The following is a 19,361-nucleotide window of genomic DNA, read 5'->3' as shown; positions in this document are numbered from 1 at the left end:
CACTGCAAAAGCTATATTACTATACAATAATCTTCAAGAAACATGGCTCCTGGAACACAGCTCTACATTTTCAGGCAGTTCCCTCCAGCCTCTCCATTACACCTTAACTAAAAAAGGTAATACATACTTAATGCATAAGAATAACCTCCAGATTAACCTCTCAACTCTGTTTGGAATCTCTCAGCCACTGACACTTTATTTTGTCTCATTTTGCTCTTCCCCCTTTCTGTCGAGAAGGTTTTCTCAATCCCTTGATGCTGAGTCTCAGCTCATTCTAGGATTTCTGTCCCACGGTGCCAGGAAGGTCCACACCCGTGGGAGTCATGTCCCACTCAGAGAGGGGGAGGGCGGTGGAGTTTGCTTGTCGTATTGGCTGAGAAAGAGAGGCCACATGTGAGCAACAAAAGAGGTTCTCTTGGGGGTGACTCTTCGGGCTAATTTTAAGTAGGCTTAGCTTATCCTTTGCGGGGTTGCTTCATATGAACAAACCCCAAGATTGGGGTCTGTTCTAGTTTGCTAGCTGCTGGAATGCAACACACCAGAGACGGATTGGCTTTTAATAAAAGGGGATTTATTTTGTTAGTTCTTCAGAGGAAAGGCAGCTAACTTTCCACTGAGGCTCTTTCTTACGTGGAAGGCACAGGATTGTCTCTGCTGGTCTTCTCTCCAGGTCCCTGGGTTCCAACAACTTTCCCTGGGGTGACTTTTTTCTCCATCTCCAAAGGCCTGGGCTGAGCTGCAAGTGCTGAGGTGAGGAATGCCGAGCTGCTTAGGCTGTGCCACATTGCGTTCTCTCATTTAAGCACCAGCCAATTAAGTCAAACATCACTCACTGCAGCAGACACTCCTCCTAGCTGACTGCAGATGTAATTAGCAACAGATGAGGTTCACGTACCATTCGCTTATGTCCGCAGCAACAAAACTAGGTATGCTCACCTGGCCAAGTTGACAACTGAATCTAACACAGGGTCTCAGCCTATTGCTTTGGTTGTCCCCACTGCTTGTGAGAATATCAAGAATTCTCTACTCAGGGAAGCTGAATTTTCCTGCTTTCTCACCATTTCCCCAAAGGGACTTTGCAAATACTTTTTTATTCACTGTTTAAATCACTCTGGGATTTATGATTCAGTGTATTCTTGATCAAGATTCCAGCAGGACTTTTTTGTAGAAATTTTTTAATTAAAAAATTCATATGAAAATGCAATGACTTAGAATAACCAAAGCATTATTTTAATAACAAATATAAAGGACTTACCCTATCTGATTTCAATATTTATTATAAAGCTGCAGTAATCAAGAAAGTGTGGTGTTAGTGTAAGAACAGACACACAAACCAATGAACATAACAGAAAGTCTGGAAAAAGACTCACAAATATAAGGTCAGTTGTCTTCTGACAAAGGTGTCAAGGTAACATAATGGGGAAAAGAAAGTCTTTTCAACAAAGGCTCTTGGACCAAATGAATATCATATGGAAGAAAAACACGAACAGCAGCTCCTTACTTCACACCACACACAAAATTAACTGTATCTCACTCATAATTCTAACTGTAAAACCTAAAACTACAAAACTTCTATAAGGTATCCAAGGGGAAAATCTTTGCAATCCTATGGAAGCAAAGGTTTCTTAGATAGAACACAAGAAGCATGAACCAAAGACCAAAAACTGATAAATTAAATTTCATCAAAATGAAATTTTCTGTTCATCTAAAGATACCATTAAGAAAAAGGCAAGGGTTCCGGAGAAGATGGCGGCTTAGTAAGACGCGCGGGTCTTAGTTTCTCCTCCAGAAAAGCAACTAAAGAAACAGAAACAATACGAAACAGCTCCCGGAGTCACAACAGAGACCAAAAAGACAGCATACCCCATTCTGGAACAGCTGAACGGGCAGGGAGAATCTCTGCGGTGAGATACCCGAGGGGCGCACGTTTTCCCGGCCGGGGCAGCTGGCGACTGGGGTCCCCTCCACGCACGTGGCTCCCCGGTCTGACTGGGAACGTTGGATAGCGGGGCCCTCCCGTCACGCTTGGCATTTCGGGGCAGCTGGGCAATTAGGACCGGCACTCTCCCAAGCCGCGGTGGCCAGCGACCCCCGCCTCCACGCGCGGTTTCCCGGGCCGACTGCCGTGCAGACAGACGAGCGCCACGAGCGCCACCTACTGGGCAGGAAAAGAAAAACAGAGCCCAGAGATTTCACAGAAAAACCTTTCAACCAGCTGGGTCCCACACCCAGGGAAATCTGATCAAATGCCCAGACACCAGCAGAAAATAATGGATGACGCTCGGAATATTGAAGATATGGCCCAGTCAAAGGAACAAACCAATAGTTCAAATGAGATACAGGAGCTGAGACAACTAATGCTGAATATACGAACAGAAATGGAAAAACTCTTCAAAAACCAAATCAATAAATTGAGGGAGGACATGAAGAAGACATGGGCTGAATAAAAAGAAGAAATAGAAAATCTGAGAAAACAAATCACAGAACTTATGGGAGTGAAGGACAAAGAAGAAAAAATGGAAAAAACAATGGATACCTACAATGGTAGATCTAAAGAGACAGAAGCTACAATTAGTGAACTGGAGGATGGAACATCTGAATTCCAAAAACAAACAGAAACTATAGGGAAAAGAATGGAAAAACTTGAGCAGGGGATCAGGGAACTGAATGACAATATGAAGCGCACAAATATACGTGCTGTGGGTGTCCCAGAAGGAGAAGAGAAGGGAAAAGGAGGAGAAAAACTAATGGAAGAAATTATCACTGAAAATTTCCCAACTCTTATGAAAGACCTAAATTTGCAGATCCAAGAAGTGCAGCGCACCCCAAAGAGAATAGACCCAAATAGGCATTCCCCAAGACACTTACTAGTTAGAATGTCAGAGCTCAAAGAGAAAGAGAGGATCTTGAAAGCAGCAAGAGAAAAACAATCTGTCACATACAAGGGAAACCCAATAAGACTATGTGTAGATTTCTCAGCAGAAACCATGGAAGCTAGAAGACAGTGGGATGATATATTTAAATTACTAAAAGAGAAAAACTGCCAACCAAGACTCCTATATCCAGCAAAATTGTCCTTCAAAAATGAAGGAGAAATTAAAACATTTATAGACAAAAAGTCACTGAGAGAATTTGTGACCAGGAGACCAGCTCTGCAAGAAATACTAAAGGGAGCACTAGAGTCAGATACGAAAAGACAGAAGAGAGAGGTATGGAGTAAAGTGTAGAAAGAAGGAAAATCAGATATGATATATATAATACAAAAGCCAAAATGGTAAAGGAAAATATTATCCAAACAGTAATAATACTAAAAGTTAATGGACTGAATTCCCCAATCAAAAGACATAGAATGGCAGAATGGATTACGACCCAGCAATACCACTGCTAGGTATCTACTCAAAGGACTTAAGGGCAAAGACACAGACGGACATTTGCACACCAGTGTTTATAGCAGCATTATCTACAATTGCAAAGAGATGGAAACAGCCAAAATGTTCATCAACAGACGAGTGGCTAAACAAACTGTGGCGTATACCTACGATGGAATATTATGCAGCTTTAAGACAGACTAAACTTATGAAGCATGTAATAACATGGATGGACCTAGAGAACATTATGCTGAGTGAGTCTAGCCCAAAACTAAAGGACAAATACTGTATGGTCCCATTGATGTGAACCGACATTCGAGAATCAGCTTGGAATATATCATTGGTAACAGAGACCAGCAGGAGTTAGAAACAGGGTAAGATAATGGGTAATTGGAGCTGAAGGGATACAGACTGTGCAACAGGACTAGATACAAAAACTCAAAAATGGACAGCACAATAATACCTAAGTGTAATGTAACTAGGTTGGAACACTGAATGAAGCTGCACCTGAAATATGGTTTTTTGTTTGTTTGTTTGTGTGTTTGTATCTTTTGGTTTTGTTTTTTTCTTTTTCCTTTTTATATATATATATTTTATTAGTATTATTATTTTAATTCTCTTCTCTATATTAACATTCTATATCTTTTTATGCTGTTTTGCTAGTTCTTTTCCTAAATCGATGCAAATGTACTAAGAAATGATGATCATACATCTATGTGATGATACTAAGAATTACTGAGTGCATTTGTAGAATGGAATGATTTCTAAATGTTGTGTTAATTTCTTTTCTTTTTTTTGATTAATAAAAAAATTAAAAAAGAAAAAGGCAAGGCACAAACAGGGAAAAACATTCACAATAAAAATATTAGAGAAAACTCAACAATAAGAAAGCAAACAACCCAATCTGAAAATAGGCAAAAGATGTGAATGGACATCTCACCAAAGATAAACAGTTGGCAAAAAAACATATGAAAAGATGTTCCACATCCCATGCTATTAAGAACTGCAAATTAAAACAAGATCCAGGGCAGGGCAATGGTGGCTCAGTGACAGAATTCTCACTTGTCACGCAAGAGACCCGGGTTCGATTCCCGGAGCTTGCCCATGCAAAAAGTAAAACAAAACAAAACAAGATCCGAATCTGATTAGAATGGCTAAAATTCAAGCCCCTGATAAGACCAAATGCAGATGGGAAGGGGCACAGCAGGAGCTCTCATTAATCGTTGGTGGGAATGCCAAATGGGTGCAGCCACTTTGGAAGACTGGCTGGCAGTTTCTTCCAAGACCCACCATAGGCTTACCATACCATTGTAAGGGATGGTGGACTCCTCCCACTCAAATAAGGAAGTATGAAGTCCCCTTGTTTAAGTCTCCACCTCCTAACCAGGCCCACATTTCCGAAACCATGTAAACATATGATAATGAAAGATTAAGTTTACTAGAATATGATAAATGCTTAGAGCATAAAGGTTACCAGATTGACCCCCTCTATCTAAGGGCAGTCAGATATGCAAATAGGTAGGATTCAACATACCCTTATTGGTAACTGATCAAAAACTAAAATGAATAATTATGATAATAAGGTGTAAAAAAAACTCACTTTCCGATTAGTTAGTTTCCAAGACTAGATTGTAACTCCTAAGTAGCCAGCCAATGGTGAACCCGGGGAGGGACTCCTTTATGTTAGAGATTAAAGATAAAAGGAACCTGTGTGCTTCCATACTTTGCACTCACTTGCCTTGTGAGTGTCCTTTCTCATGAGAAAGAAATATAAAAACTTCTACCATTCCATGTGAGTATCCCAAAAACTCACTTGAACTGGTAACACCGAGTTGGTAACACTGAGCTGGTGATACCACTCCATAAATCATCAAGCAATTGTGCCCCTAGGTATTTACCTAAATGAGTTGAAAACTTATGTCCACACAAAAATGTGCACATGAATGTGAATAGCAGCTGTATTCACAACTGCCGGAAACTGGAAGCAACCAAGATACACTTCAACTGTGACTGAATAAACAAACTTTGGTAAACTACACAAGGGAATCGATGAGCTACCCAGCCATGAGAAAACATGGAAGGACTTAACACATATTGCTACTGAATCTGAAAAAGCTACATACACTAAACTTCGAACTATATGATAATTTCAGAAAAGGCAAAACTCGAGATAGCTAATAGATAAGCAGTTGCCAGGGATTCAGTGCAAAGGAGGGAGGGATGAAACCATGGAACACAGGATTCTCAGATGGTGATACTCTTGTGTATGACATCATAATGGTGGGTACATGACATTATGCACTTTTCAAAACTAATGTAAATTGTGGACTTCAGTTACTAATAATGTATTGAAATAGGCTCATCCACTTTAACAAATGTACCATATTAATGCAAAACATTAACAGGGAAAATAATGCAAGGGAGGGGGCATACATGCAAACTCCATACTGTCTGCCCCATTTTTCTGTAAAATGAAACTGCTTTAAAAAAAATAAACTCTACTACTAAAAAAAAAAGTTAAATATACACCTACTATATAGTCCAGCAATTCTATTACTAGTTATTTACCCGAGAGAAATGAAAACATGTCACAGAAAGACTTGTATACAAACATTCACAGCAGCTTCATCTATAATAGACCACACCTGGACCACTCCAAATTTCCACCAAAAGGTGAACAAACTGTAGACAATCCATACAAATGGACTCAGTAATTAAAAGGAACAAATTACTGACATACCAAATTACTGACATACCAAAATCATTAAACTGAAAGAAGCCCGACATTAAAAAGTACATACTGCATTATTTAATTTATATGTATTTCTAAAAAGTGCAAACTAATCTTCAATGACAAAAAAACAGATGCTTGTTTGCTTGGGGAGGAGCACAGGAAGAAGAATGGAATACCAGGAAATTTGGGGGCATGGAAATATTCATTACCTTGACTGCAGGGATAGCTTTAAAAGACACACACATTAAAACTCATCAAACTGTGTACTTTAAATATGCGTGGTTGGTTGTGCATGAATTATACTGTAAAATTTTTTATGTCAGCATATCTCAGTGAACTGGAATATTCTTTAAAGGATATTGTGAACCTTTCTGTGAATGACTAGGGTGACCAAAGGGTTTGTCATCCAAGCCAGGAAACAAGCAACTAACTTAGAAGTCAAAATAGGTGCTAAAAATACTTACTAGTGTTAACCGTAGCTACAATAGGCTTTATGAATGTGAGTGCCCTGGACACACCAGCACTAGCCTTTGGGAAAAACAAATTCCCAAGCCATTTCTCAGCAATTAGGTGGTTAGCTACTTCTTGCACAAAGCAAGTCTCAAACTTTGTTCCTCAAAGACAGAGGGAACCAGAGCTGGCAACGGCCCCAGCTCTGCCCATGCCATTATTTGACAGATGAAGAGACAGTCCTACCTACCTATCAATGTCAGGGGTAGGCTCCTGCCTCCAAGGTAGGTGTCACTTTTGTGCCCTATCCCCCCAGCCCCCTTTCTAAAAAAGAAATTAAAAAATGGGGTGGAGGCCACCACTACTCCTATTTTTGCCAAAGTCTAATAACTCCAATTTACCCTCTTTAAACCTCTGTGGCAAGTGAATAACTGGCAACAGAGAATATGGCACCCTAACACAAAATGCCTCTTCTAACACAAAGTCCAGCAGGGACCAGAGATGAATCTGGATAGGGACATTCCTACCTCTATAATCTATGCACATTTTACACCAGGCTCAAGTCTGGAGGGCTAAACTCACATCCAGAACACAACTAGCCACAACAGCTCCTACAGGCCTCCTCTTGTTAAAAAAAAAAGTGGTGGTAGGAATGGGAGGGAGCAGGATCATGTTTCATCTTTGAGTTTACAAGTCAAATCAGGTTCTTAGGTTGTAGAGGGGGACTGCAAAATGAACAGCAGCACAGTCTCCCACCATATAACAGGAATTATCTTAATTTGATAACGAATTGTTGCAAGGAAATAAAGGGATCCTACCTGTGTTAGTTAGATTCAGTTGTCAACTTGGCCAGGTGAGCAAACCTAATCTTGTTGCTGCAGACAGAAGTCAACGGTACGGCGAACCTCATCTGTTGCCAATTACATCTGCAGTCGGCTAGGAGGCGTGTCTGCTGCAATGAGTGACGTTTGACTTAATTGGCTGGTGCTTAAATGAGAGAATGCAATGTAGCACAGCCTAAGCAGCTCAGCCCAGGCCTTTGGAGATGGAGAAAGAAGTCACCCCAGGGAAAGTTGTTGGAACCCAGGGGCCTGGAGAGAAGACCAGCAGAGACCATCCTGTGCCTTCCACGTCAGAAAAAACCTCAGTGGAAAATTAGCTGCCTATCCTCTGAAGAACTAACAAAATAAATCCCCTCTTATTAAAAGCCAATCCGTCTCTGGTGTGTTGCATTCTGGCAGCTAGCAAACTAGAACACTACCACTCTGCACATTCTGAAATACCAGGTTATTCTGGGATAAAGGTTTGGTTTTGTTTCTTTAAAACATAATTTTCTAGAGAATGATACTATTTTCCTAACTTGCAAGGAAAAAAAAACAAAAGACATACAGGATTTGGCTCAGTCACATCCCTTGTAATTTTACCAAAGACTACCAGGTAAAGAGTGACTAAAATCATTCATTTCCTAGGTACCCTAAAACCAAATTTAATTCAATCCACGCACCTTCCCCACTGTCCCTTTTCTCAGAGCTCTTTTCTTTCAAAAGAACTACAGTCAAATTACAGTCTCTCAAGATCCATATTTTTGTTTCTTCTGTCACTTCTAAATAAAGAAATTAACAAGTATATACAGACATACACATATACCCACGTATATACATGTATATTTTTACATACACACTCACTCAATACTCAATAACTTCATGAAAATGGCTCAGATTTCACAAATGCTACCGATACTCAATGATCTAAACACAGCCCAGACAGGCAGCAAAGTCCTTTTCCACCACAGCTCTATACTTATTTAGCAGACACCACAATTCATTCCATCATTCACCAGCCTGGCAGCCAGAACAAGAGAGGCTATTCTGTTTCTGTTAGCTTGGAGCTGTTTTAAGAACTGAATCCTAAGTCTCTACCTACAGTACCTGGCTCTTCAGATCATCTGAGCACAAAAACAGTTGCTGCCCTGGCAAAAAAGAACAACAAAAACGGCCAGCCACCACTCTGGCTCAAGGCCTGTTTCTTCCTGCTTCTTGAAACTGAGAACAAGAGTGGATTATAAAGCATAGAATTCAACAGATGACTCCCTTCTGCAATTACTCTCCCAGTTCTGCTCCACTGTCCGTGGTAGGTTTTAATAATTACATCATTTAATTTACTAAGCACTGACCGTGTCAGATGCTCCACATTTGCGCTGGTTTCCCTCCTACATTTTGCTAAGTAGTACAACCCTACTTTGCAGGTGGGAAGACAAAGCTGGGTTGGTTGAAGCTGCCCAAGAACTCTCTGCTGACAAGCGGCAGAGCTCAGCAGAAAACTCTGGTTCTCTAGGAATCCCATGCGAGGCCCATCGCAGTGACTGAGGAGGCAGACACTGCTATCATAATGTGTGTCTTCCTGTCTTGGCAGAGTGAGAGACACTTCCTCCCTCAGAATGACTTAGGAGACAGCCCCCACCGAGCAAGACTCTCCCCATCCCCAGATCTGGGCCGCCAATCACAGGAATTGGGAAGAGTCTTCCCCGCAAGTAAATTCACCAATTAAATGCAGGTTCCCCTCTCTAGTGATTAGCTTAGGTGTTTTGCTGAGGAAATATGGAACTACAAACAAGCAAAGAAGAAAAACTGATGTTGAAATCTGGATAAAAGCCATGGTTCCTCCCCAAAGGGGCAACCACGACCACACCACAGGCAGACTTTTACTGGAATCAACTGAGAAGCTCAGGTTCAAGGTGCCACCCTTTGCGGGCTAACAATTTTCATTTTATTCAACAAACAAAAATGGCACTTAAACGTAAAATAGACAAGATTTAAACACCTATAAATATTACTTATATCCATTACATGGCTTACTTTTTTCAGTTGGCAATTAAATAAAGGTATTTTTAAGTACATATGGTTTTCCTTTAATTGTTGTGTTCTTTTTGCATTGGTTACAGCCTGATAACATTTAAGGATAGTAACTCTTTCCTGATATCTACCCTTCAGTTCAGATGCAAAGTATTTTTTAATGCTGTCTGTAAAACTGGCCTCATCTGAAACCCTTTGGAATGTTATAACTACTGAGGTGGGCAAGCTGAACCCTATTACTTTCCTACTCACAGTGATGAGGGGCTACAGAGGTATTAAAAAAAAAAAAAAGAGGGTAATTGTGGGTCAACCCTTATACCACACAATGCATAAGGATTACCTTTTTCAACTATCACAACAACCTATGAGCCGGCTTCTGTTACCACCTCCATTTTACAGATGAGAAAACTGTGCCTTAGATGAAGTACCTTCCCAAGGTCACACAGCTAGCAAGGAAAACCTTCCTTTTAATACATCTCAAGAAACTTCTGGATACCATAAAGTATTTCAACAAAATTATTCTGAGAAAAGGAAGTTATAAGTAGAGACATGAATAACCACTTCTTGCTTGGCATGGCCTGGCTATTCTGACCTACTTCCAGGTACTTCCGATGATACCAGTGACAATGCCTGCTGTGTCCCTATCCCAGCAGCTGTATTGTATTGGCCACACGACTAAGTAGGACACAAGTAGAAATGGTACATCATACTTTGGGGAAGTCATGTGAAGAGTTAATTCTTCTTGTGCCATGAACCTAAGCAGGTCTAGTGAAGCCTATGGACCCATTCTCAGAATGTTTCTAAATTGAAAAAAAAAAAAAAAAAAAAAACTAGGGTTGCAAAGGAAGCCAATTTTCATAAAATACAGTCACAGCCACAGGCCCCTGGGGGTGGGACCCATGAACCCAGACTAAGAACCCCTGCCAGGCAACACACTTCCTTTTCCCTTCCCTTTCTCCCCAAAAGGGGATGTGGGGGCGACTGGAGATAGGGCAGCCTTCTTGGACCAGGACAATCAAATCCTGGAAAGACCCAGATGACCCTAGAGAACTGCCTTCTGTGAGGAAGAATAAAACCTTATGTATTTGTGCCATTCTCTTGCAAGCAGCTGCAGGTTGATTGGTGTTCCCACCCCATCCCCAAGCTATTCCCACATCCTAATTCCCAGAACCTGTGAACGTAATCTTATTTGGAAAAAAGATCTTTGCAAATGTAATGAAGACTGCAATCTTTAAATGAGGAGACCATCTTGGGCCCTTGTACTGGTTTGGACTGTACGTACCCCAGAAAATCATGTTCTTAAAGCAAATCCATTTCTATGGATGTAACCTTATTATAGGAGGACCTTTTAATTAGGTTACTTCAATTAAGGCTTGGCCCAGGGTGGGTTTTAATTTTTTATTGGAATCCTTTATAAACAAGATAAGTGGGGAGGGAGGGGGGGCAGATAGAGAGAAAGAGAAAGCCACAGAAGTCAGAAGCTGAAAGCAACAAAACCCAGAATAGAAGGGAGAGACCAGCAGACACTGGCATGTGCCCTGCCATGTGACAGAGGAGTCCAGGATCAATGGAAGTCATCTTCAGGAAAATAGCATTGTCTCGATGATGCCTGGATTTGGACATTTTCACAGTCTCAAATCTATAACCCTATAAATTTCCACTATTAAAAGTCAAAATATATTGTGGGCTAAATGCCTGCAGAGAAAGCTACAGGCCTGGCTAAATAAAGGCTGGCCCCTCCACTCAGCCCCAGGGACCCCTCTACAGGTGCACACTTCCCTTGGCCTAGGATCCAGTCTGAAGGTCAGGGGTCCTTTTTTGGGCGCAAGCAAGGGGCTGTGCATCCCTGGTCTGGTCTTGAGACCCCCAGAGTTCCCAGTGCCAATAACCTCGAGGGCCCCATGTGTGGGTATCTACTGAGCAACTATGCACTGTCCAGGTAATGGGCTTTTTCCTGGCTTGTGTAGGACATGAAATCAGTGTGTGGATGGGAGTGCACTGCATATCTCAGTGGTCCCCTAGCTGCACAGACAGCCCATTCCCCTGACAAAGCCATTGATGTGAGCTTCTCTGGAATCTTTTGCCACAATCTAAAGGCAAAACCCAAGGATCCAAGACTATTTTCATTGAGCACATATTTTCCTTTTCTGTAGGAACTTTTGTTGTTATTTCTAACCAGCATCATCCCATGCTCCGAAGACCACATCTCATCTTTCCCAGACCTCTACACTGACGTATTCACAGTTGTACAATGCCCACTCTGGCCTTGGCTTGCTTGGATGAAACTCTGTATATACTCTGTATGGCATAGACTCTATATTGTAATAATGTCCTATGCAAAAAAGAAAAAGACTAATGGAATTGTATATTTTATTGTTTTAACATATATGCATATTTAGTGATGTTTACACTTGGAAATAAAATTTATGATTCACTAAAAAAAAACCAAACCCATACAACAATGTTCATAGTAGCATTATTACAACTGCCAAAAGATGGAAACAACCCAAGTGTCCATCAACAAATGAATGGATAAACAAAATGTGGGGTATATAAATGATGGAATACTATTCAGCTATAAAAAAGAATGAAGTCTTGAAGCATGCATAACATGGAGGAAACTTGAGGAAATTATGTTGAGTGAAATAAGTCAGACGCAAAGGGACAAATATTATATGATCTCATATATATGAACTAATTATAAGTAAACCCATAGAGTTAAAATGTGGAATATAGGTTACCAGGAAATAGACTGAGGCTAAAATAGGGAGTTGAAGTTTAATGTGTGCAGAACTTTTAACTAGGTTGAATTTCAATGTTTGAAAACAGACAGAGGTGATGGTAGCACATTATGGTGCGTGTAATTAAGAGCACTGAATTAGGACTGTGATTGTGGGTGAAAGCAGAGGTTTAGAGTCAGGTATATCACTAAAAGGAAAGACAGAAGATAAAAACATGAGACTGTGTAACACAATGAATCTTGCGTTGGAAGATGATGGTGATTAATAGTACAAGCATAGACTTCCGGGTCAAGATGGCGGCTTAACAATGTGTGCATTTTAGATTGTCCTCCAGAACAACTACTAAATAACCAGAAACAGTACAGAACAGCTCCTGGGGCCACGTCAGTGACTGGACACACAGAGCACCCCAGTCTGGACCAGCTGCGAGCCCCCCCCAGAACCATGAGTTCCCAAAGCTGCTGTGGCCAGCGCCCCTCCCCCACAGGCTACTTCCCAGAGGGGAAAGGAAAGAGACTTTACCAGCAGCAGGGACTGAGTACAATCAAGAGTCAATTGTGGAATTAATTAACAAATTCTGACTACTAAAAATAGGACCCCAGCTTAGGTGAACCTGGTCAAAGCAGAGCTTGCTCATTTTTGCCCTGGCGCCAAGGGGGCAGGGCTGACGGAAAAAGGGGGGGGGGGGGGGAAGAAGGAAACAGAGGTTTTTGTGGCTGTGTTTCTACAAAGGCTTGACTGTGTTTAGATATAGCGGCAGGGCTTCTCAGGTTGCAACTGCCCTAGGCATAGGCAGAAGTGAGCTCTTTTGGGGGCTTGTCTGGAGCCTGTGCCTTCCCCGGGGGAGGGGTGAAGCCCAACTCAGGTGGAATCCCTCCCTCAAGGAATTCAAACACCAGGGCTTGGTAATTTGAAGCCATTAAAACCAGCCTACAACCTCTCCTCTGTCTCCACCACGCCCCTAGCAGGGAGAGTCTGCCAAAGTTAAAGGTACTGCATCATCTTACACTGGTGGGACCTGCAGGCAGACAAGTGCCACACACTTGGGGATACGAAAAACAAAGTCCAGAGACTTCACAGGAAAGTCTTTCAACCTGCTGGATCTCACCCTAGGGAAAACCGATGCAGGTGACTCTTTCCTACTGATAGGAGGGCAGTTTGATCTGGGAAAATCTGGCTGGGGTCTATAATATCTAATTAGACCCTACTTAGGGTGGGGGGGCGGAGGCACCATAAAAACAGGGCAAGAAACAAGAAAATAAGAACTAAAAAATTCTCCTCTGTTAAACAAAACTTAAGCTAGAGGTCCAAATAAAGCTGAACTGAATGTCAAAGAACAGATAGACAACAAATTCATCCAGCAAGAAAACCCTAGGTAAAAGAACTGAAAGCAATCTCCAGAATAAACTAATTAAGGTAATTAAATGCCTAGATGCCAGAAAAAAATAACAAATCACACTAGGAAAATTGAAGATATGGCCCAGTCAAAGGAACAGACCAACAATTCAAATGACATACAGGAGCTGAAACAATTAATTCAGAATATACGAACAGACATGGAAAACCTCATCAAAACCGAATCAATGAACTGAGGGAGGATATAAAGAAGGCAAGGAATGAACAAAAATAAGAAACTGAAAGTCTGAAAAAACAAACCACAGAACTTATGGGAATGAAAGGCACAGCAGAAGAGATGAAAAAAACAATGCAAACCTACAATGGTAGATTTCGAGAGACAGAACATAGGATTAGTGAACTGGAGGATGGAACATCTGAAATCTGGCAAGAAAAAGAAAATATAGGGAAAAAAATGGAAAAATGTGAGCAGGAACTCAGGGAATTGAAAGACAATATGAAGCACACAAATATACGTGTTGTGGGTATCCCAGAAGGAGAAGAGAAGGGAAAAGGAGGAGAAAAACTAATGGAGGGAATTATCACTGAAAATTTCCCAACTCTTATGAAGGACTTAAAATTACAGATCCAAGAAGTACAGCGTACCCCAAAGAGAATAGATCCAAAATAGACATACTCCAAGACATTTACTAATCACAATGTCAGAGGTCAAAGAGAAAGAGAGAATCTTAAAAGCAGCACAAGAACAGCAATCCATCACGTACAAGGGAAGCCCAATAAAACTATGCGCAGATCTCTCAGCAGAAACAATGGAGGCGAGAAGACAGTGGGATGATATATTTAAATTACTAAAAGAGAAAAACTGTCAACCAAGAATTCTATATCCAGCAAAATTGTCCTTCAAAAATGAGGGAGAAATTAAAACATTTTCAGAAAAAAAATCACTGAGAGAATTTGTGCCCAAGAGACCAGCTCTGCAAGAAATACTAAAGGGAGCATTACGAAGACAGATACGAAGACAGAAGAGAGAGGTGTGGAGAAGAGTGTAGAAAGGAAGACTATGAGTAAAGGTAAAAAGAAGGAAAATTAGATATGACATATAAAATCCAGAAGGTAAAATAGTAGAAGAACGTACTACCCGTGCAGTAATAAGACTGAATGTTAATGGATTAAACTCTCCAATCAAAAGACATAGTCTGGCAGAATGGATTAAAAAACAGGACCCATCTATATGCTGTCTCTACTCAAAGGACATGAGGGCAAGAACACAAATGGACATTTACACATCAATGTTTATAGCAGCATTATTTACAATTACCAAGAGATGGAAATAGCCAAAATGTCCATCAACAGACAGTTGGCTAAACAGACTGTGGCATTTACATAAGATGGAATATTATGCAGCTGTAAGAGAGAATAAAGTTATGAAGTATGTAACATGAATGGACCTTAAGGACATTATGCTGAGTGTGATTAGCCAGAAACAAAAGGACAACTACTGTATGGTCTCACTGATATGAACTGACATTAGTGAATAAACTTGGAATATTTCCTTGGTAACAGAGACCATCAGGAGATAGAAATAGGGTAAGGTATTGGGTAATTGGAACTGAAGGGATACAGATTGTGCAACAGGACTGAATATAAAAACTCAGAAATGGACAGCACAATATTACCTAACTGTAATACAATTATGTAAAAACACTGAATGAAGCTGCATATGAGAATGATAGAGGGAGGAGGGCTGGGGCATAAATGAAATCACAAAGAAAGATAGACAATAAAGATTGAGATGGTATGATCTAGGAATGCCTAGAGTGTATAATGATAGTGACTAAATGTACAAATTTAAGAAGTGTTTTTGCATGAGGAAGAACAAAAGAACGTCATTACTGCAGTGTGCTGAAAACAGATAGTAATTAATATTTTAAAATTTCAACTTATGTGTGAGACTAAAGCAAAAAACGTTTATTTGGTACAAAATTTATATTTTGACTAGTGCATTTCCTAATATAACTTATGTAAATAGCTTGGTTGAACAACCTAAGTACATGGAATCTTGGGTAAGACATGAGATTTTGTTGGCTTGTCCAGAGTGATGCTCCAATGAATCCCAGAGTGATTTGATCAGTGAGCAGAAAAGTATTTGCAAAGTCCTCTTTGGGGAATGGTGAGAACGGGGGAAAATTCAACCTCCCCAAGTTGAATTCCTGATATTCTCACAAGCAGTGTGGACAACCAAAGCTACAGGCTGAGCCCCAGTCTTGGGGTTTGTTCATATTAAACTTAACCCACAAAGGATAGGTCGAGCGTACTTAAAATTAGGCCTAAGAGTCACCCCCAAGAGAACCTCTTTTGTTGCTCAGATGTGGCCTCTCTCTCCAGGCAACACAACAAGCAAACTCACCACCCTCCCCCTGTCTACGTGGGACATGACTAGCAGGGGTGTGGATCTTCCTGGCAACATGGGACAGAAATCCACGAATGAACTCGGACTCAGCATCAAGGGATTGAGAAAAACCCTAGAATGAGCTGAGACCCAGCATCCAGGGATTGAGAAAATCCTCCCGACCAAAAGGGGGAAGAGTGAAATGAGAGAAAGTGTCAATGGCTGAGAGATTCCAAACAGAGTCAAGAGGTTATCCTGGAGGTTATTCTTACACATTAAGTAGACATCACCTTGTTAACCAAGATATAATGGAGGCAGGATGGAACTGCCTGAAAATGTAGAGCTGTGTTCCAGTAGCCATGTTTCTTGATGATGATCGTATAATGATAAAGCTTTCACAATGTGACTGTGTGATTGTGAAAACCTTGTGTCTGATGCTCCTTTTATCTACCTGGTGAACAGACGAGTAGAACATATGGACTAAAAATAAATAATGGGAACAAATGTTAAAATAAATTTAGTTTGAAATGCTAGTGATCAATAAAAGGGAGGGGTAAAGTGTATGGTATGTAAAATTTTCGTTCTGTTTTTTTTTTATTTTTCTGTTGTCTTTTTATTTCTTTTTCTGAATTGATGCAAATGTTCTGGGAAATGATCATGATGATGAATATGCAACTATGTGATGATACTGTGAATTGCTGAGTGTATGTGTTGGGAATGTTTGTGTTTCTTCCTTGTAATTTTTTTTAATTAATAATAAAATAAAAAATTAAAAAAAAATTGTACAAGCATAAAAATGATTTTTCATGAGCAAATATACATCACTACTACAAGGAGTAACAGTGGTACATGGGAAAAATGTAGCTATTGCAAACTATGGACTATCGTTAACAGTAATATTTTAATATCCTTTCATCAACAGTAATAAAAGCACCTCACCAATGTTAGAGATCAATAACGTGGGGGGCATAAAGGGTATGGGGTTTTGTTAGGGGGGTTTTCCTTATTTTTGTTCTTGTTTTGGTGGGGGTTTTTTGGTTTTGGTTTTGTGTGTGTGCATGTGGGTTTTGTTTGTTTTTTTGTTTTTTAAGTGATGAAAATGTTCTAAAATTGACTGCAGTAATGAATGCGCAACTGTGTGATGATACTGTGAACCACTTTGGATGGTTGTGGATTATATACCAATAAAACTGGTAAAAAGGAAAAAGGTCGACCCATTAGGGTATCTGCTTTCAGCAGCTTAGCAAACTAAACAGCCCTCATTCCACTGACAAATGTCTTTGTAAGGAGAAGCAGAGAGAGATGTGACACAGACAGGAGAGGAGACAGCCACGTGACCCGAGGTGGAGGTTGGAATGATTTGGCAACATGTGGAGGAGTGCTGGTAGTCACCCAAAGCTGGAAGAGATGAGGACAGGATTCTCCCTAGAGTACGGAAGGAGCACAGGTCTGATGACACCTAGATTTCAGATTTCTGCCCTCCAAAAGTAGAAGAGAATAAATTTCTATGGTTTTACGCCACCAAGTTTATGATGATTTCTTATGGCAGCCAAAGGAAATTGGTCCACAGCCAAACCTAGTTCTAATTCTAATCCAGATGTTTATGATTTTTCTACCCACATTACATATGAATTCCTTTTTCCATACGCTGCGCTGTATATGGTAGTATGTAGAAGCAACCTGTACATACATATATCTGAAATTTCATTCTCACCACCTCCTGGGCAAAGGTGACTCCGCATCACAGCTCTCTGCAGGTGGAAACAACACTCCTTTGCAAAATTTTCCTCCTATGATTTAAGATGCTTATTCTATCATTATCTACAAAGGAAAAACTGAAAGTATTCTAAGTTTCAAATACCATAGGAGTAAGTAAACAGACCAATTATGACACATCAACCCAGTGAAGTCTTTGCACCATACAAAACTGATCATTGTGGCAACTCATGGGAAAATTTACAAGAACACAGTAAATAAAACAAAATTTAAAATTATAGTTAATAGACATGATGTCATTGAATTCTGGCACTATCATTTCAGTTCTGGGACTTCAGCAAGTTTATTAACTTCCCCTAGTTTTCTACAATTTTGTTGTTGTTGATTAGAATGGTTGTTATTAATCATAATGATCCTTATGATGTTGATAAAATATACTATAATGGGAGTAATTATAATGAATCTGTTCATTAAAATTTCTGTAATTTCTAAAAAAAATCATAGTTAAACACTGATACACAGTATAATATACATGAAATTTAGTGTATGCTTGTGAAAAAAGTCAAGGGGAACATGAAAAAAGAAAACAACTGCTGAGCTACTGTGGAATCTTTCTTTTTTCCTATATTAAATATTCTTTAAAATCATTATTACAATTTACACACTGTAAGAAGTCACTGATCCTGACCGGCATCCAGGGTCTGGTATCTGGGAGGCACTCACAGCCTCTGAATACTTCTTCCCTAAACTTGACCAACCTGGGCAGACCCAGCTGCTTTTTATCACCAGCTCCCTGTATTACAGAACCAGACCCACCATTACTTCTTTGCTCCTCTAACAGGGCCCAGAAAACTGCCTGAGTAGTGAAGGCATTTTATCTGCTCAGCACATCCTTAGGCTCCTTACATAATGCTGGCTGTTCAAAGAAGGGAAAACAACTCTTTCTAAAATATACAACTTTTCCAATTGATTTCTGTTTTGATTCAGTAATTATGTTGCCATGGCAAAGCCCTGATGTCAAATGATTTCTATTCTCGGGGGATAAACAAGAGATTTTTTTTAAGCTGTCACACTTGCTGAAAACACACATAAGGGAGCAAAGGTTCTGGCTCCATCCCAAAGCTGCTCTGCAGAATCCAGAAATATACCCTCCAGGCAGAAGCTCCATGAATGGCTCCTATGTGACAGACACCTGTAAAGTGGATAACAATACCAAACCAAGAAGTCCTGCTTGGGAAGAAAACTCATAATGATGAGCATTGGTGGAGCAGGACTTCACAAGACAGAAACAGTTCGGTGTCCTCTCAGTGTTGAGAAAGAAGCAACACCTCCCGGTTCCTCTAGCTCACCCACTTACCCAGCCAGCACATGCACTGAGGCCTGTGGGGGTGAGACCCTGGGGACCAGTGCCCTGCAAAAAAGAACCCCTGGCCTCAAGCTTAAAAGTTAACATGGGGTATGACCCAGTACTCCAATAAATAGCAACCTATGAATGGTGAGAAATACCCCTCCCACCTCCAGAGTTGGTTCCAAACTTGGCTATACCTCAAAAAAAAAAAAAAAAAAGGGAAAACTCTGAAAGTCACCTATTTATAAATCAGTACCAAAATTTTTTTAGTTCTAAAGACGCAGGTACAGGCAGCAGTGGTATACCTTGCTGACATGGGGTGACCAGGAAGAGTCCATGGTAAAGGGGCATTTGGGCCCTATTTTTGAGGAATGGTTCTCAGGGAGGGATGGGAAGCACCAAAGCAC

General features: G+C 40.5%; 1 protein-coding gene across 5 annotated transcripts in view; it reads right to left on the bottom strand.

The window, feature by feature from the left end:
• The window catches only part of DGKD (diacylglycerol kinase delta), a 173,032-nt gene that overhangs the window by 89,033 nt on the left and 64,638 nt on the right, over positions 1-19,361 (bottom strand). Inside the window, exon 1 of one of the 5 annotated variants that reach the window (XM_077155456.1) lies at positions 7,371-7,475. The exons of the other annotated variants lie outside the window; for them this stretch is intronic. The gene's annotated coding sequence lies outside the window, so the exon portion shown is untranslated. Of the gene's footprint in view, positions 1-7,370; positions 7,476-19,361 lie in introns of those variants that run through there. 5 annotated transcript variants of the gene reach the window in all.

This window comes from Tamandua tetradactyla, chromosome 3 (assembly GCF_023851605.1).
Source record: "Tamandua tetradactyla isolate mTamTet1 chromosome 3, mTamTet1.pri, whole genome shotgun sequence".
Taxonomy (NCBI): domain Eukaryota; kingdom Metazoa; phylum Chordata; class Mammalia; order Pilosa; family Myrmecophagidae; genus Tamandua; species Tamandua tetradactyla.
This window is presented reverse-complemented; position numbering and strand designations above follow the sequence as displayed.